Source organism: Drosophila takahashii, chromosome 2R (genome assembly GCF_030179915.1).
Source record: "Drosophila takahashii strain IR98-3 E-12201 chromosome 2R, DtakHiC1v2, whole genome shotgun sequence".
Taxonomy (NCBI): Eukaryota; Metazoa; Arthropoda; class Insecta; order Diptera; family Drosophilidae; genus Drosophila; species Drosophila takahashii.
Window position 1 is genome coordinate 14,312,732 of NC_091679.1, and position 16,398 is coordinate 14,329,129.

The following is a 16,398-nucleotide window of genomic DNA, read 5'->3' on the forward strand; positions in this document are numbered from 1 at the left end:
TAAGTAATGACGATGATAAAATCTATATATTAGAGTTTATTACAGCATAAATAGTTATGTACAAACCATATAGAAGAAAGTAAGAAAATTGAATGTAATTCGAAGAAAACATTTTAAATTGTTCTTTAAAATAAAAATGTTATAATATTGTTCTGGGAAATTTTAACATTAACCTCTAATAAGCTATCTTTGTTCTTTAACATAACAAAATGTTATAATCTTGTTCTTAATTGTAATATTAACCTCTAAATAAAGCAATGTTTGTTCTTTAAAATAACAATTTTATAATGCTGTTTTGATTTGTAATATTTTGTTTATACATTACCTTAAATTGACCTTTTAATAAAAAAGCGATGTTTGTTCTTTAAATTTATAATTATTGATTAAATGTATTCTTTTTCACAATTCAGTAAATTTAATTCTAATTCTGTATAAAACATTTCAAATGTACAATCATCAATATTTTTCTTAGATTTATCTGTTTCAATTTCTTGATTATTATTTCTATTAGGAGAATTCTCTATTTCTTTTATTCATTGCTCGTAAACATAAATATTTGCATTTATTTCATCAAGTTTATTTTCTAATTTGTTTTCTTCTATTTTATAATGTCCATATTGTAATGTATTAATATTATTGTTTTGTATAACGAGCTTTGTATCTTTGTGACTGAGAACAACTTTTTACATTTAACTGTTGATAAATGATGATTTTCAGATCTAATCATTGACATAGATCCTACCACTTCCTCTTCCGAAAACAAACTGATATATATCGAGCTATGAAGTTATGTGCCATCGTTATTCGATATCTAACGGCCCTCTTTATTCGATGTATCGATAAGATCGGCCCCGGCACTCTTGTATTGGTCATTTCTGGAACACACACGTATTTTGATATAAGCCACTAATTCAACCGAATTATAACTAATAAACTTAAGGAATGTGAATATATCTCCTCACCTTGCGTTCTCTGTTATTTGGGACTTTAGTGAGTACCTACTTGCGCACCACCAACAAACTTCATCTCAATGTCATTCGGAATATCTTTATAAAATTCTTCAGTATTAAAAGAATCTGTGTCAATATAATTGAATTGCACATTTTCATTGTATTTGGGTTTTATATAATTATAATGAAAATCATACATTTTCCATTTTGATAAATCTAAACCTAAATATAATGGTTTATTGTATAACACATTTAACCTTTTCATTTGAAAAGCAAAGAAGTTTTCTGAAAACTGTTTTACGCTATGGAAGGTGGACTTTGAAATAAGAAATCTAGCACAGTGTATTCAATGTCTACAAAGATACGCAATTACCGATATTCTATAAAGTACAGACCAACAGACAAACGCAGCAACGCCGATGCTTTATCGCGTCTACCAGAAGGCCCGGATACATCGTTTGACACTAATGTGTGTTTACAGCTTCATATGGAAAATCAATTTTTGGTACCTGTGATGTAGCAAGTCGACATAAAATAAAAGTGACATTTAATAATAAAAACCAGATACATATACCAATTGGGTAGGAATGACCATGTTACTGAAAGCGCAAAAAAATCTTCGACTTGATATTGACAGCTGGATTGACCTAAAAATATTAGTTCTTCTTCATAAAATTATTAATTCCAGGCAACCTGATTTTTTGTATGACATGATTCGATTTACGTCCTCACAAAGAACGAACAATATAATAAGCATTAGAACAAAACTTGCAAGCTCGGAGAAACAATTTCTTGTATATGCCATAAAAATTTGGAACTCTTTGCCTCATTCCTTAAAAACCATTACTGGCACATTAAAATTTAGTGTTAAACTTAAACAACACTTTAACACACTCACATAAAACAAAAGTAGTAAAATAAAATAAAATATAATAGTAAAAGGCGTAATAAAATAATAATATAATAACTTAATTAATTAATTTAAGATTTTATGTTCATAGTGACTAGTGCAGTAAAAATAAGTTTCACGCTTGTTCTCCTAGGATAGTAAAACAATAAAATTAAAAATTAAATTATTTTAACTTTAGTGAAGAAAATAATCAGTCGCGTTTCAAAATTTGCAAAAAAGTATTCGCAGGAAAGTACCTGACTAATCTTAAACGACATCTAATCGAAAATCATAACGATGTGTTCCAAATGGAAGTTGTTGAACCTGAGCGCGTAGCGGTATCTGACAGAAAAACGAAGTTTATGGTAAACATGTCAGAAGGCGAAGTAACAGCAGCTTGTATCGACCTTGTCACCACCGAAAAAATGCCGTTCTCAGTCCTAGACTCTGAAGCCTTCAAAACATTGACAAAACAAATTTTTGAGGGTCTAAGTATGAGACCAGTGTCGTCTAAAAATGTAATGGACCTAATTGGACTGAAACTGAAAATAAAACAATTGTTCAAAAATAAAATGGTGTGACTGAAAATGGACACTGCTACCAGATGTAACCGCGGAATTTTGGGTATCAATGCTCGAGCTGCACCAAAGGCATTCAGGAGCCAATTTATGCACAGAAATCGAGCAACTTTTGAACGAATTTGAAATTAATAAAAACCAGATTTACTGCACCACTACCGACAATGGAAGGAACATGCTCAAAGCAGTGGACCTTTTGAACGATGAATCTAACGACGACTTGTACAATGGTGACGAAAACAAAATATATGAAGATGAGGAAATAATAAAAAACCTTAAAATATTTTCCATAACTTCTATAAAATGCGCAGCCCATACCTTACAATTAAGTGTTAAGGATTTTTTGAATAACTCGGACAGTCATGAAATTATTGAAAAATCTCGTAAAGTAGTAAAAATTTTACGAACCCCCTTGAACAGGTTTGTATTAAATTTCTAGTATTATTTGATAACAATTTATTTTTTTTTAAAGGTTTAAGTCTTCTGCCCAGTCATTGCCTCAGGCCGTAATCGATGTACCTACGCGTTGGGGTTAAACTTACATAATGTTGCAAAAACTTTTAGATTATGAAGCGTTTTGCAATAATGAACTAGATGGAGAATCTAAGCTGACGGTTAGTGACTGGAGTAAAATTCGCATACTTTCTCTCACTTTAAAGCCAATATTCGTCGCAACTAAAAAACTTCAAGCTAATGGGCGATTTTTACAAGATGTGGCTGGAATTAAAACAGGAAGTTGGTGCCATAGCAAATTCAAGTAGCCAGATCCTATTGAATTGTTTGCAAACAAGAAAGGAAGCTAGCTTCGGCCAGCCGAAGCTTATATACCCTTGCAGATCATTCCTATTAATTAACAAATCGCAAAAATGTTCAATTTTCTAATATTTCTCATTAATTTTCCGATCGTTCCTATGGCAGCTATATGATATAGTAGTTCGATTTTTTAAATAATTAATTCGAAATTCAGAAATATTTAAAAAATAACATCCCCAAAAGTAGAAGGTATTATTTCAAAAAACACCGAAGCTAGAATTTTTTAAAGTTTTTTTTTTCCGATCCTTCCTATGGGAGCTATAAGATATATTTGTCCGATCCGGTCGGCTCCGACATATATACTACGTGCAATAGAAAGAAGACTTTTGCGAAAGTTTCGTCCCGATAGCTCAAAAACTGAAAGACTAGTTTGCGTAGAAACAGACAGACGGACAGACGGACATGGCTAGATCGACTCGTCTTGTGATGCTGATCAAGAATATATATACTTTATGGGGTCGGAAACGTCTCCTTCACTGCGTTGCAAACTTCTGACTGAAATCATAATACCCTCTGCAAGGGTATAAAAAGGGAAGATGTCCTCATGGAGAACAAAATTGTAGTGTGTGCTATTTACTTAGACCCTCGCATAAGAACCCTCTCAACATAATGCGTGCACGATGTCAGCTTAAACAACTGTTTGGACAAATTTACGCAGTTAATGTCAATGTGAGTACAGAATGTTTTTTTTTTTTATAAAAATAAACTATTTAAACATTTCATTTTATTTATTTAGCTCTACTGTTGAAGAGGAACCATCCACCTCATCCGCATCAAATGGCCATTCCTTGCTGAACGAGTTTCTAAACTCAATTGATGTCACAGAGGAAACCGATGAGTAAAACGAAGACCTTAAACGTGCCTACCAAGAAATTGATGCATATAATCCAAACCCTGTAAATCTGAATACCGACATAATGGCTTATTGGGAGGAGAAAAAGTTTATTTACCCTTGTCTATTCGAACTGGCTAAGGTTGTGCATTCCGTTCCTGCAACGCAGGTCACCGTTGAGCGCATATTTTCGGCGCTTAAGTTAGTGATTACAGACCTGCGCTGCAACCTTTCTTCAGATGCCATTAAAAAACTCTTATTTGTTAAACTGAATAAACTTTTTAAATGAGATTGAACATTAAATCAATCAGCTTTTAATTTTAATTATTCTTCAGCTTAAAACACGCGATTTTATAGCTTCCTGTGGTATTGCTCAAGCATTCGTAGACTATTTGTGATTTTATTATTAAAGACGACCATTTCGACGTCTTGGTATGAATTCTTTCCGTGTGTTAAGGAGGATCTTTATTTTTCAGTTGTACTTAATTTATCCCTGATTCCACCTGCCAATAACAATAATCATACGTATTTTTATAATATAGCCGTGGTCGTTACGACTTAAAAATAATTATAAAAAATTGTCGAAGAAGAATTTTGTTGAACAACTTACTAGATTTATTTTAATCTACCCAAGAAAAGCCACAAAAGAACTTTAAGTTTTATTTTTGAGTTTTATAATAAAAATCAAGGAATAACTGTTATTTTTCAACTTTTATTATAAAACTCAAAAATAAGTGTTATCTGTCAATCGAAAAATAAAACTCAAAAAATAAGTGTTATTTTTCAACTTTTATTATACAACTCAGCAAATAACAGTTAGGCCTTGAGTTTTACATATAAATCCGAAAATAAGTGTTAAAGTGTGATTTTTAAAATAAAACTCATAACAGTTACGGTCCCTGCTGTTCACACAGAAAGGGTCTCTGAAACTGTGACAAACTTCTTGTTATGGTCTGCCAAAATAAAGAAAATCGAGTATTACTATAAAAGAGTAGATGTCGATTTGCGTCATGGTCCCCCAGCCCAAGCCATAAGACCTAAAATTCTGGAAAAAATTTGGTGTGAATCGTGTGTTAGAGGAGGTGTGCACTAAGAAAGGATTTTTTAAAATTCGGCTCCTAAGGACTCCCCGGACTCTCGAAAAATGCAAAGTTGGTTGATTAAAACCTCAACCATTCCCACAGTTTTCAACCAAACAAGTCGATATTTTTTTTAAGCTTTGTTTGTGGAAATCTTCGAAAGCCCAGAAGATGAGCCCCTACCGACTTCCGGTTGGGCACTTCATTAATTTTTCCGCACCGATTATGCGATCGCATCCGTTTTTGGTTTAAAGTGTGGAGCTATACATACAATTAGTAAGGTTTTTTTTTATTGATTTTTTATGATTCTTTTTGTTTGCGGGGGGCCTCTTTGGCAGCACGTTGTTTTGGTTTTTCGCAGCACTCACGAACGTCAGCAAAAGCAGAGCAAGAGAGTAGTGAGCAGAGAGAGAGTCATTTGAAGCGAAAGAGAGGCGGCCAAAGTTTTTTTTCTGGTTTAGAAACACCTGATAAAATTTGTACTATTTGGATACCAGAACGAATTATCTAATGGATGCAATGCTAAGTCAAAGTGTGTAGCCAATCCATAAAATATAGAAGGAATTTTGGTCTTGATTTTAAAAAATTTTTTGGATTGGTTTTCAGGGAAAAACTTTCAGTCGTCACATTTGCATGTGAGAAACGCAGTGACTAGACATCGGATTTGAGGTAAAAACATATTTTGAACGAGCAGTCCCAAATTTTTTTGGATTGCATACAAATTTGTTTCATGTAACGTAGATAATTTTGAACGCAGCATATTTCGGAGCAGAGTTGTGCCTTTAAGCATTATCATTACTTTTTCATTATCATTAAAAAATGTAATGCTAGTGAAATCAGTTTACATTATCATTAGAAAAAGTAATGCTTTTAATGCATTACTTTTGACAAATATAATGCTAATGAAAATTCAATTCATTATTTTTGACAAATATAATGCTAATGAATATTCAATGCATTACTTTTGACAAATATAATGCTAATGAAAAATATTTCATTACTTTTGAGAAAAAGTAATACCAATGATATTTTTTCATTACAATTAATAATGCTAATGAAAAAATTTGCATTAAAAATTTCATTAAATATTTTTTAACTATACTTTTTTGATAAAGTATTGCAACCGCAAACCATACATATCTCAATTGAATACAGCCATTTTTAAGATAAGACGCTACTTTAAAGGCAAGGTTTTACGTCAGTACTACAACATGCACTTGACTTACAAGAACTTAATAGTCGTAATGCAACGCCAAGTGCATTTATTTTTTCAATGAAAAAGATTGGTCAAAATGGAAAAATATTTTTTTACTGAAATCGCCATCTTTGTTGTGTACCCTTTACTGAACACCTCTGCTGGTTAGGGGTTGTCTTCATCCATAGAGGCCTGAAAGTTTCGCGGTTTGATTTGTATCTTTTTTTTGCATTAGTTACAAGTTTAGTATACTAAACTTATAAACTATAACACATTCATACTTAACTTACAAAACTTCTTGACAGTGCTGAAGAAGTCGCGGTCCATGGAAGAAAATTTGTTTTTAAAGTTTTTTGGGGGTATTGGCCGCTGTACTACACAGTTGCCGAAAAGTATCCAATGAGGATAGTCTTTTGGCGGTTTTACATTGAATGTCTATATTGTGGAATCATTGGATTTGACAGAATCTGTCAGAACAAGAATCTGTCAACCAAAATCGCCAGGATACAAATGATTTGCCAGGAATCCAGGAAAAAGTAAAAATGTTCTATTTTATTTTGTTAAGTATATATGTGGGGCTTTATTTTGTAAGTGATAGAATATGAGAAACTTTATTTAATAGAAAACATAATATAGTTTAAGTTTGATAGTTCTTCGATTGAGTATTTATCGTCGTCGCGTCGTTTGATAAAGCACGTTTTTGCTCAGTCGGCCGTCATGACCGTCTTGGCTTCGCTTCAGGTCATCTTTTTGTCGTCTTGATTGTAGTCTTCTTCATATTCGTTTTCATCAGGGAAGAGCGATTCCTTGAGAGTTCTGAATTAAAACTGTTTATTTCTATCAATTGTACGAACTTAGGTAGCTAACCTGTGAAGTGATTTACAAAGGTTCTTATGTTAAAAATTATTTGTTATTATTTATTTATTAAAATTATTTAAAAGACATTGTTTGCTTTTAAAACAACGAGCTTTTCGAAATGGCCATCCGACAAATTTTGTCTTTTCTTCCCATTGACCATCCCGGCGTAACTGAAAAGACGCTCTACAGGAGCAGACGATGGTAACGGAGTGTTGTATTTGAAAAAAAGTAGCTTTAATAATAGGATATCGATTTAGGCATTCCAAGTCTTCATCCATGTCGTTCAAATAGCGGGGCATGTCTGGCATGCTGCTAAAACACCGCTAGCTTGCTTTTGGTGAGATGTGTTACAAACCTAAAATTGGATTATATAATAATATATTAATTAACTATGCCATTTTTCTATCAGTGTTTTTAATTTCATTAATTTAACAAATGGCCTTACACCTTTTACTTGACGCATTTACACTTCACTTACCGGTTTAATAATTTTAAAATATTTCCCAATTAATATCAAGGGCACTTGCGGGTCATCTAAAGCTACTTTTTCTTCCAAGGAACTATGCGAAGTGCTGGCTCTAGTTTTAATTTTTTTTATTAACTAGTACGTTTTTTCAAACGTTTAAGAAGAATACTCACGAAATGTTGGAAAACGAAGTAATCATTGACTGATTGCTGCATCCGTCCATCCCGTCAATCACTGGTTTATTTTCACTCGCCATTTCACTTGTTTTTTTTTTTGTAACTTGCACTGATTTTTTTTTATTTGTTTGCTCCGACACTGATTTTTCCTTATTTGTGTGTTCCGACACCGCTTTTTATGATATGTTTGCTCCGACACTGCTTTTATATAATGGTTTAATCTGACACTGCATGTCATTCGTTAGTGAATTTGACCGCAAAAGCCTGCTGGGATGCTTACTTAAAACTGAACAAAATTAAATAGAATACGGACCCCGAATACGAATAGAATACGGACCGCCAAAATATGTTGTAAGTTAAGCATAGCACTAATGTACTTGCTTTTACGAATACAAACAACAACCGATCCAAAAAACAATCGAAATCAATCCGCGAAATCTTCGGGCCACATTGGTTGAAGACAACACCAATGGCACAGCGGTCCATAACTCAAAAAACGTTAAAATCTATTTTTTCTCCATGGACCGCGAGTTCTGAAGAACTACCACCAAGAAATTTTCGGAAACTGCATAGTACAGCGGTCCTAAGCTCGAAAAACGTTAAAAGCTAATTTTCCTTCATGGACCGCGACTTCTTCAGCACTGGCACTAAGAAGTTTTGTATGTTAAGCATGAACTCGTAACTAATGCAAAAAAAGATAAAAGTGAAATCTTCAGGCCTATTTGCATGAAGACATGGTTTGCGGTTGCAATACGTTATCAAAAAAGTATAGTTAAAAAATATTTAATGAAATTTTTAATGCAAATTTTTTCATTAGCATTATTAATTGAAATGAAAAAATATCATTGGTATTACTTTTTCTCAAAAGTAATGAAATATTTTTCATTAGCATTATATTTGTCAAAAGTAATGCATTGAATTTTCATTAGCATTATATTTGTCAAAAATAATGAATTGAATTTTCATTAGCATTATATTTGTCAAAAGTAATGCATTAAAAGCATTACTTTTTCTAATGATAATGAAAACTGATTTCACTAGCATTACATTGCTTTAATGCTAATGAAATTGCTAATTCATTACAAATCTAATGCATTAGTCACAACTCTGTTTCGGAGTATGTCAACCTTTTTTGACCTTTTTTTTCTTTGAATATATGCCTTTAAGTAGGCGAACTGTAATTGATACTATTCAAGTGTTTGCCTTGTGTTTGAGAATTAAAACGAAAAATGCCGAATCCCAATAGAAAGCATAATCGCCTGAAATGGTTAGAGGAATTTCCAACGGAAAAGCTTCTACTACTGGAAAAAAAAATATATTGCGAAACATGTAAAAAAATGTAAGTGTTTGTATTAAGTGCTCTTTGTTTTTTGCTTAATATAAATGATTTTCAATCCAAAAGATTACTGTAGTCAAGAAATCACAATTGCAACAACACATTCAAACCATTTTACACATTCATAATGAGAAGAAAACTGAAGAACTTGACAACTATGAAGGGGAAGACAATTTCCAGTTTAAACTGTGCCAAGCAATGGTAGCCGCTAACATACCATTTAATGCACTAAGCAAAACAACATTTAACAACTTTTTAGAAAAATACACTAAAGAAAACATTCCGAGCGAAAGCACAATAAGAAAAAAGTATTTGGACAGGTGTTACCAACATAAAATGGATGAAATTAAAGAACACATAGGAAACAATAACATATGGATCTCTATAGATGAAACAACGCACATTGGGATGAAGAGCCTTTTTTTTTGGCATAAAGTTCAAAATTATTTTGTGAAATTTTTGTTTTTTTTTTATCCGTTAAAGAAATGTTTAACTAACATAAAACTATTTTTGAAATATTTTTGTGACCATCCCTGGCTTTTTGTCAGCTGTTTGTGAAGTGTCACAAAAGTTGAATTATTTATTCTATTGCAAATTACGCGCATTCTTTTCGGCTAGATTATGGAAAATCTTCGTCATAGTATGTATAATATTGCTTAGAGGGCTTACACTAGAAATGCTTTTGTTTTGTGCTGTTTTTAATTGTTTTAGAGAACCATGTTTTGTGTAGAAGTTAATTTATAAATATTTGTGTTTCGTGGAGTAGAACTATCAAGTGTACGCAGGATTGCGAAAAGTGCAAATGTGGTAATACATGTGTTATTGTGTATATGATCAAATGGAGCTAATAACTTTTGCGCATACTTGGGCCAGATTCGAAACAACTCGACATTAGTAGGGGCAAACTGCTGGAAGTGTGGCTGAAGAATAATCGCAGCTTTGTCGATACCGTTCACTGGTTTAGCGAAAGGTTAAAAAAAAAATCGACTGCCTGAAAATACGCTGATTGGCATCAAGAAGACATTAAAAACTTTTGCTTCTCATGTTAGTAAGCTGCTAAAGAAACACAATAGGCATGTTAAATGCTTCAAAAATGCAAGTGCAATCTAGCTTTCATCAGAAATATAATTTTTTGAAAAAAATTAACATGGTGCAAACAAGACTGGCATTTAAATTACGAAAATGGTGGATCGCGTTAGAAAAGAAAGATGGCTTCAGATCTCTCGAAAGAAAATCCTACAAGTCTTCTAATGCGCTTTTAGAGGCACCCCCTGTTGAAGCAGTAATTGATAACCCGCATTTTGAGTTCAAACAAAATTTGGACTTCGAGTTAAACACAGATGATGAGTAAAATAAAAATATGGGTGGGTGGTTCATGTAGGCGTAGTCAAAATCCAAAAATAATGAAAACCGAAATTTTACAATGGTCTTAATATATGTACAAAAAAATTGAAATCCGTATTATCTTCGCGGTCGGGGTGGTTCATGAGGGCGTGGTCAAAATCAAAAAATAAGAAAAACCGAAATTGCACTATAGTCTCAATACTATGCACACTGGTCCAAAAGCCCAATATTTTTGCAAAAACCCATTTTTTTTTTTAGTTACAAAAAAAAAACATTTTATCTCATTAGAAGAATATACGTTGCATTTAAAAATCGCCATTTCATTACTGAATTTTCAGCCCTACTAAATTCGGTGGCCCTGAAAGTCAGATGTTCGGGCATCAGAAACGTTGACTTTTTGGCGCGCTAAATAATAGCACATTTTAAAGTAAGATTGCAAAAGTTCTACTTAACATTTTAAATGGAAAGTAAAATGGAAAGTACTAGTGGAGGTATGTAATATTTAAGTGTTTAATGCACTATTTGTTTAATGTTATGTGTCTTTGTGTATATGTGCTTTTGTAAAGTTGTATATTAAACAATTTAAATCTAACATTTTTTGTGTTTCGTGGAATAAAAGTAGGTCGGATTGTGCCGGATCATAAAAACTATAAACGCAGTTTTGTTCTTGAATTTATTTACAATACGATGACATAAACCTTTTTTGCTCGTTTTTGCTCGATTTAAAAAAAAAACAAGAGAGAACGCTATAGTCGGGTTGTTGTCCCGACTATCTAATACCCGTCACTCAGCTAAAGGGAGTGCGGACGCTGTGTCGGGTTGGTGTCCCGACTAGTAATCGTAACTCAGCTAAAGGGAGTGCGAGGGAGATAGATATATAATTTTTGATTGCGTATAACTTTTTAATGAATGGTCCGATTTGAAAAATGTCTTCTACATTTCGATAGGTATAAATATACACAACAAAATTGCATTTATACTTCTCGGAAATCTTTAAAGATGTGGGCGCAGGACCCATTTTAAAATCGTTAGTGGGCGATTGTGGGCGCTAGAGGGGGCGTGGCGCTCGGCTAAAATAAACTTGCGCTGCGTAGGAAGCCAAAGAATATGTGTGGGAAATCTCAACCTTCTAGCTTTTGTAGTTTCTGAGATCTCAGCGTTCGTACAGACGGACAGACGGACAGACGGACAGACGGACAGACGGACAGACGGACAGACAGACAGACAGACAGACGGACAGACGGACAGACGGACAGACGGACATGGCTAGATCGACTCGGCTAGTGACCCTGATCAAGAATATATATACTTTATGGGGTCGGAAACGCTTCCTTCTAGCTGTTACATACTTTTGCACGAATCTAGTATACCCTTTTACTCTACGAGTAACGGGTATAAAAATTTTTTGCTAGACATCATATGTAGACTTAAGTTAGGCAGAAATGCTAGAGTATCGGCTGGCACATGGACGCGAAACCGAAAGCCCTTACAACTTTGTGTTGCAGCATCGATTTGGAAACTTAAAGCAAAACATAGAGGATCCTTTGAAAAAGAGGATTAAGAACTTTGTTGCTTATGTTGATGCTGGAATAAAAAAATGCTCTCGGATAGTTCCAAGGTATATGGCGCAGAAATAAAGTTTTCTTGCATTACGTTTTCAAGCGAAATTTAATTGAGGAGATATTAACTAAAGTTATTTTATATATATTTAAAATTTATTGGATATATTGGACCAATTTTCCTGGATATTTTGTAAATTTTTGTCCCAGGGTGCATTGGTTTCTATGGGGCGGAAAGGAAGGCGTGGCCCGATCGGCACAAAATTTGGTCCAGATTTTGCATATATAATAACTATGTAGTGTACCAAGTTTCAAGTCCGTAGCTTCATATTTCTAGTTTATGCAAGAATATTGAGCATTGGGACCAGTGCACACTGCAGTGTGCTATGTAAAAAAAATTGAAATCCGTATTTATACCCGTTACTCGTAGAGTAAAAGGGTATATTAGATTCGTGCAAAAGTATGTAACAGGTAGAAGGAAGCGTTTCAGACCCTATAAACTATATATATTCTTGATCGGGATCACTGGCCGAGTCGATCTAGCCATGTCCGTCTGTCCGTCTGTCCGTCTGTCTGTCCGTCTGTCTGTCTGTCTGTCTGTCTGTCTGTATGAACGCTGAGATCTCGGAAACTATAAAAGCTAGAAGATTGACATTTTGCATGCAGATTCTAGGAGTTCCTACGCAGCGCAAGTTTGTTTCAAAAGGGTGCCACGCCCCCTCTAACGCCCACAATCGCTAATATACGATTTTAAAAATTTCAATATTTTGGAAAAGTAAAAATGCAGTTTTATTGTGTTTATCAATACCTATCGAAATGTAGAAGAAATTTTTTAAATCGGACCATTCGTAAAAAGTTACGGCGGATCAAAGTTTTTCTCCATCTCTTTCGCACTCCCTTTAGCTGAGTAACGGGTATCTGATAGCCGGGGCACCCGACTATAGCGTTCTCTCTTGATTTAAAATTAGAGTTTATGCCAAAAAAAAGGCTTTTCATCCCAAAGTGGAACGGATAAGGCCGGAAGATTTTTTGCAAATCTTATAGTAGGAACACTAACTGAAATTTAAAAAGTAGATAGTTCAGCGATATCAAGATTTGTAAATAGTACACTTAACAGTTTTTGGCCAAATAAAATGGAGAACAAAGTAATGCTGCTATTAACAGATGCTGCAGCATATATGATTAAGGCAGGTCAGAACCTTAAAATATTTTATCCAAACATTATTCATATTACTTGTTTGGAAAAAGTGGAAAGGACATACAAGAAAAATTTCGAAAAGTGTTACATCGAAATCCAGACTTTACCTTAATTCAATCCATTAACACTTCGATAAATAATTATACATTCTCAGTCCCCAACATTACAAAAGAAAACGTCGCTAAATATACGAATTCACCATTGACATCATGTGACGTAGAGCGGAGTTTTTCAGCATACAAATTAATACATTCGGAAAAAAGGCAGAAACTTACTTCAATAAACATGGAAAAACTTATAATTATATACTGTAAACAAAATTATAACTAACTTTCTATTCACACTTTATAAAATCAATATTATAACCAAATAACTAAACAAAACAAGAAAGGAAGCTAGCTTCCGCAAGCCGAAGCTTATATACCCTTGCAGATCATTCCTATTAATTAACAAATCGCAAAAATTATCAATTTTCTAATATTTCTCATTAATTTTCCGATCGTTCCTATGGCAGCTATTTGATGTAGTCGTCCGATTTTGATCAAACTAAAATTGAAACTCGGAAATATTTAAACAGAGTATTATCCTAGAGTAGAAGATAATACAATAAAAACCAAAGAAGCTAGAATTTATTTCCTATTACTTTTCCATTAATTTTCCGATCGTTCCTATGGCAGCGATATGATATAGTAGTCCGATTTTTAAATATTTAAATCGATATTCAGAAATATTTAAAAAATAACATCCCCAAAAGTAGAGGGTAATATTTCAAAAAACACCGAAGCTAGAATTTTTTTAACGTTTTCTTTTCCGATCCTTCTTATGGGAGCTATAAGATATAGTTGTCCGATCCGATCGGTTCCGACATATATACTACCTGCAATAGAAAGGAGACCTTTGGGAAAGTTTCATCCCGATAGCTCAAAAACTGAGAGACTAGTTTGCGTAGAAACAGACAGACGGGCATGGCTAGATCGACTCGTCTAGTGATGCTGATCAAGAATATATATACTTTATGGGGTCGGAAACGTCTCCTTCACTGCGTTGCAAACTTCTGACTGAAATCATAATACCCTCTGCAAGGGTATAAAAATACATATTTTTCATATGCCACCATTTACCAAAAGCCTGTATTTTTATAAGTCTATTATAAAAATTTCTCATCTTTTAGACCACAAACAAAAAAAACCTAAAATCCGATGTCTAGCGATGACACATACACATCGATAAATTGGCATGTACATAAGTATGTAATGATTAAATTAGGATAAAATAACGGATCATCTAATGGATGCAATTCTAAATCAAATATTTTTCAGTTAGTTAACAACTCCACGTCACCGGACGCAGATGTGTAAATTAAATTTGTCCTGAAGACGGTTTGCCGAAGAGCAACCGAAATATATTGACAAATAACCAAAAGTTAAAATTTGCGTTGTTTTTCAAAATCCTTACCTCGAGCCGGCTAACAATAAATATATTTTGAGAAAAAAAAAAAAAAATAGGAAAAACTTGTACTCTGGTGGGTGAAGACGAGGAAATAGTGAAAAAAGCATTAAGGTGCTAAAAAAGTGTGCCAAGTTTTAGAATAAAATAGGTGGGGTTAAGGCTTCGGGTATTGCTAGTAAACATATACAAATGTTATGTCCTGCTTTTCGCGCGTTCTTTGCCGGCTAAACAAAGTCTCTCCCAGGGAGGGGAACAACCAAAAAATATTACACGCAGCAGACAAAACAAAACGGAATTTTAAACTTGTACAACGGCTAATTCTTTTTTTTTAATACGGATTTTGGAACATCTAGACTGGACCACACTACTAAATTTGTAGTCCTTGGAGTCCCTCCCAACCATGGATGCATCTCCGGACACATCTCCCAAATTTTTTAGTTGTGGGTGCTACCTCGCCTACTTTATCCCATTTCTACTCTGACAACTTCATTTCACTAATACATTGTATTTTCAAAAATTCCTCTTAAATTCTAACATTGGAATAACCTACCCACGGTACCGAAGGACTTTTACATGTAACACAGATATATATATAAATAATTAAATAAATAAATAAATAAAAAAGTAATTATTAATCATAGGCGAGTATTTAGGTTGTAAGATGATGAATAATTGAAATAAATATTGTTCCGATTAAATACGAATTAAATTAAATTGATTTGGGTTGGGTTACATAGTGGGTTAATTTAATAAATGTATTAATTTTTGTTCGCCGTTTTTCGTGTAGTGGTTTGTGTATTGATGTATTGATGTTGGCTTATATATGTTTTAACATAAAATAAAAACCTGTGGCCACCCAGGAATGAGTGGCCAATTTTTCTCCTAGAAAAATCTTCTTCCTGGTGGCTGGTCTTCCTTCACTACTTCACAAAATTGCCGTTCCTGACCCAGGATTATTCTCTCCGGAATACTCTGGAATTAATTTAATTTTTAACTTCACTCACATTTAGCTTATATTTAATTTTTCTTAACTCACTGGTAGAAACTATAATTTTTTTAAATTTAAAAAATCTCGGCCAACAGAACCGCCAGCGCCTACTGAGTTTCGCCCTTTAAGTCACCTTTGCCTTTTTTCTCAGTCCCTCTTCGCCAAAAAACAACTCAACCTTTTTCGAATTTAAACTTCGGTTCATTTGGGAGTCATCCGGTCTAGGGAATCAGTTCCATTTTGAACTCAGTGTCCCGACTCCCTGGACTCACGAGTAGTCGATCACCGATTATCGGATAAACGCCTATCGTCATCTGGGCTAGTGTAAGCAACCGTGGAATTTGCGAATTTTGTATTCAATTATAGTTCTCGCACATAACACAAAATCAAAACATACCAACGACCGCGTACCTGGGTTAGAGAGGAGCAACAGATGCCGATACTAGAGATGGACTGGGAATGGAGACCTGGTTCCGGAGTCGTGCTGGTTCGTGGCGAAACAAGTAGATATTGGGCTCAAGATAGGTTTAAATTTCGGAAAACTCTCTCTAGAAAATGCAATTGAGCCGACTTACTAGAAGGGCACCTAAAGGGCAAATCAGAACCATCTAGAAGCTGAGAAAGTGTAGTCGTGTCTCTGGGAAGAAAATTTCAAAGTGAGAGTGCATGTTTTAGATAGAAAAATATA

General features: G+C 33.9%; 2 long non-coding RNA genes across 2 annotated transcripts; one reads left to right on the forward strand and one right to left on the reverse strand.

The window, feature by feature from the left end:
- Positions 1-2,024: 2,024 nt before the first annotated feature.
- On the forward strand, positions 2,025-4,315 carry LOC138912383 (uncharacterized). Its single transcript, XR_011417909.1, has 3 exons — positions 2,025-2,837; positions 2,890-3,899; positions 3,967-4,315. It is a non-coding gene; the product is annotated as an uncharacterized lncRNA (long non-coding RNA).
- Positions 4,316-15,210: 10,895 nt separating this feature from the next.
- LOC138912621 (uncharacterized) lies at positions 15,211-16,164 on the reverse strand. The gene is made up of 3 exons (XR_011418181.1): positions 16,108-16,164; positions 15,759-16,029; positions 15,211-15,694 (listed from the first exon to the last, which is right to left on the reverse strand). It is a non-coding gene; the product is annotated as an uncharacterized lncRNA (long non-coding RNA).
- Between the last annotated feature and the right edge of the window lie 234 nt (positions 16,165-16,398).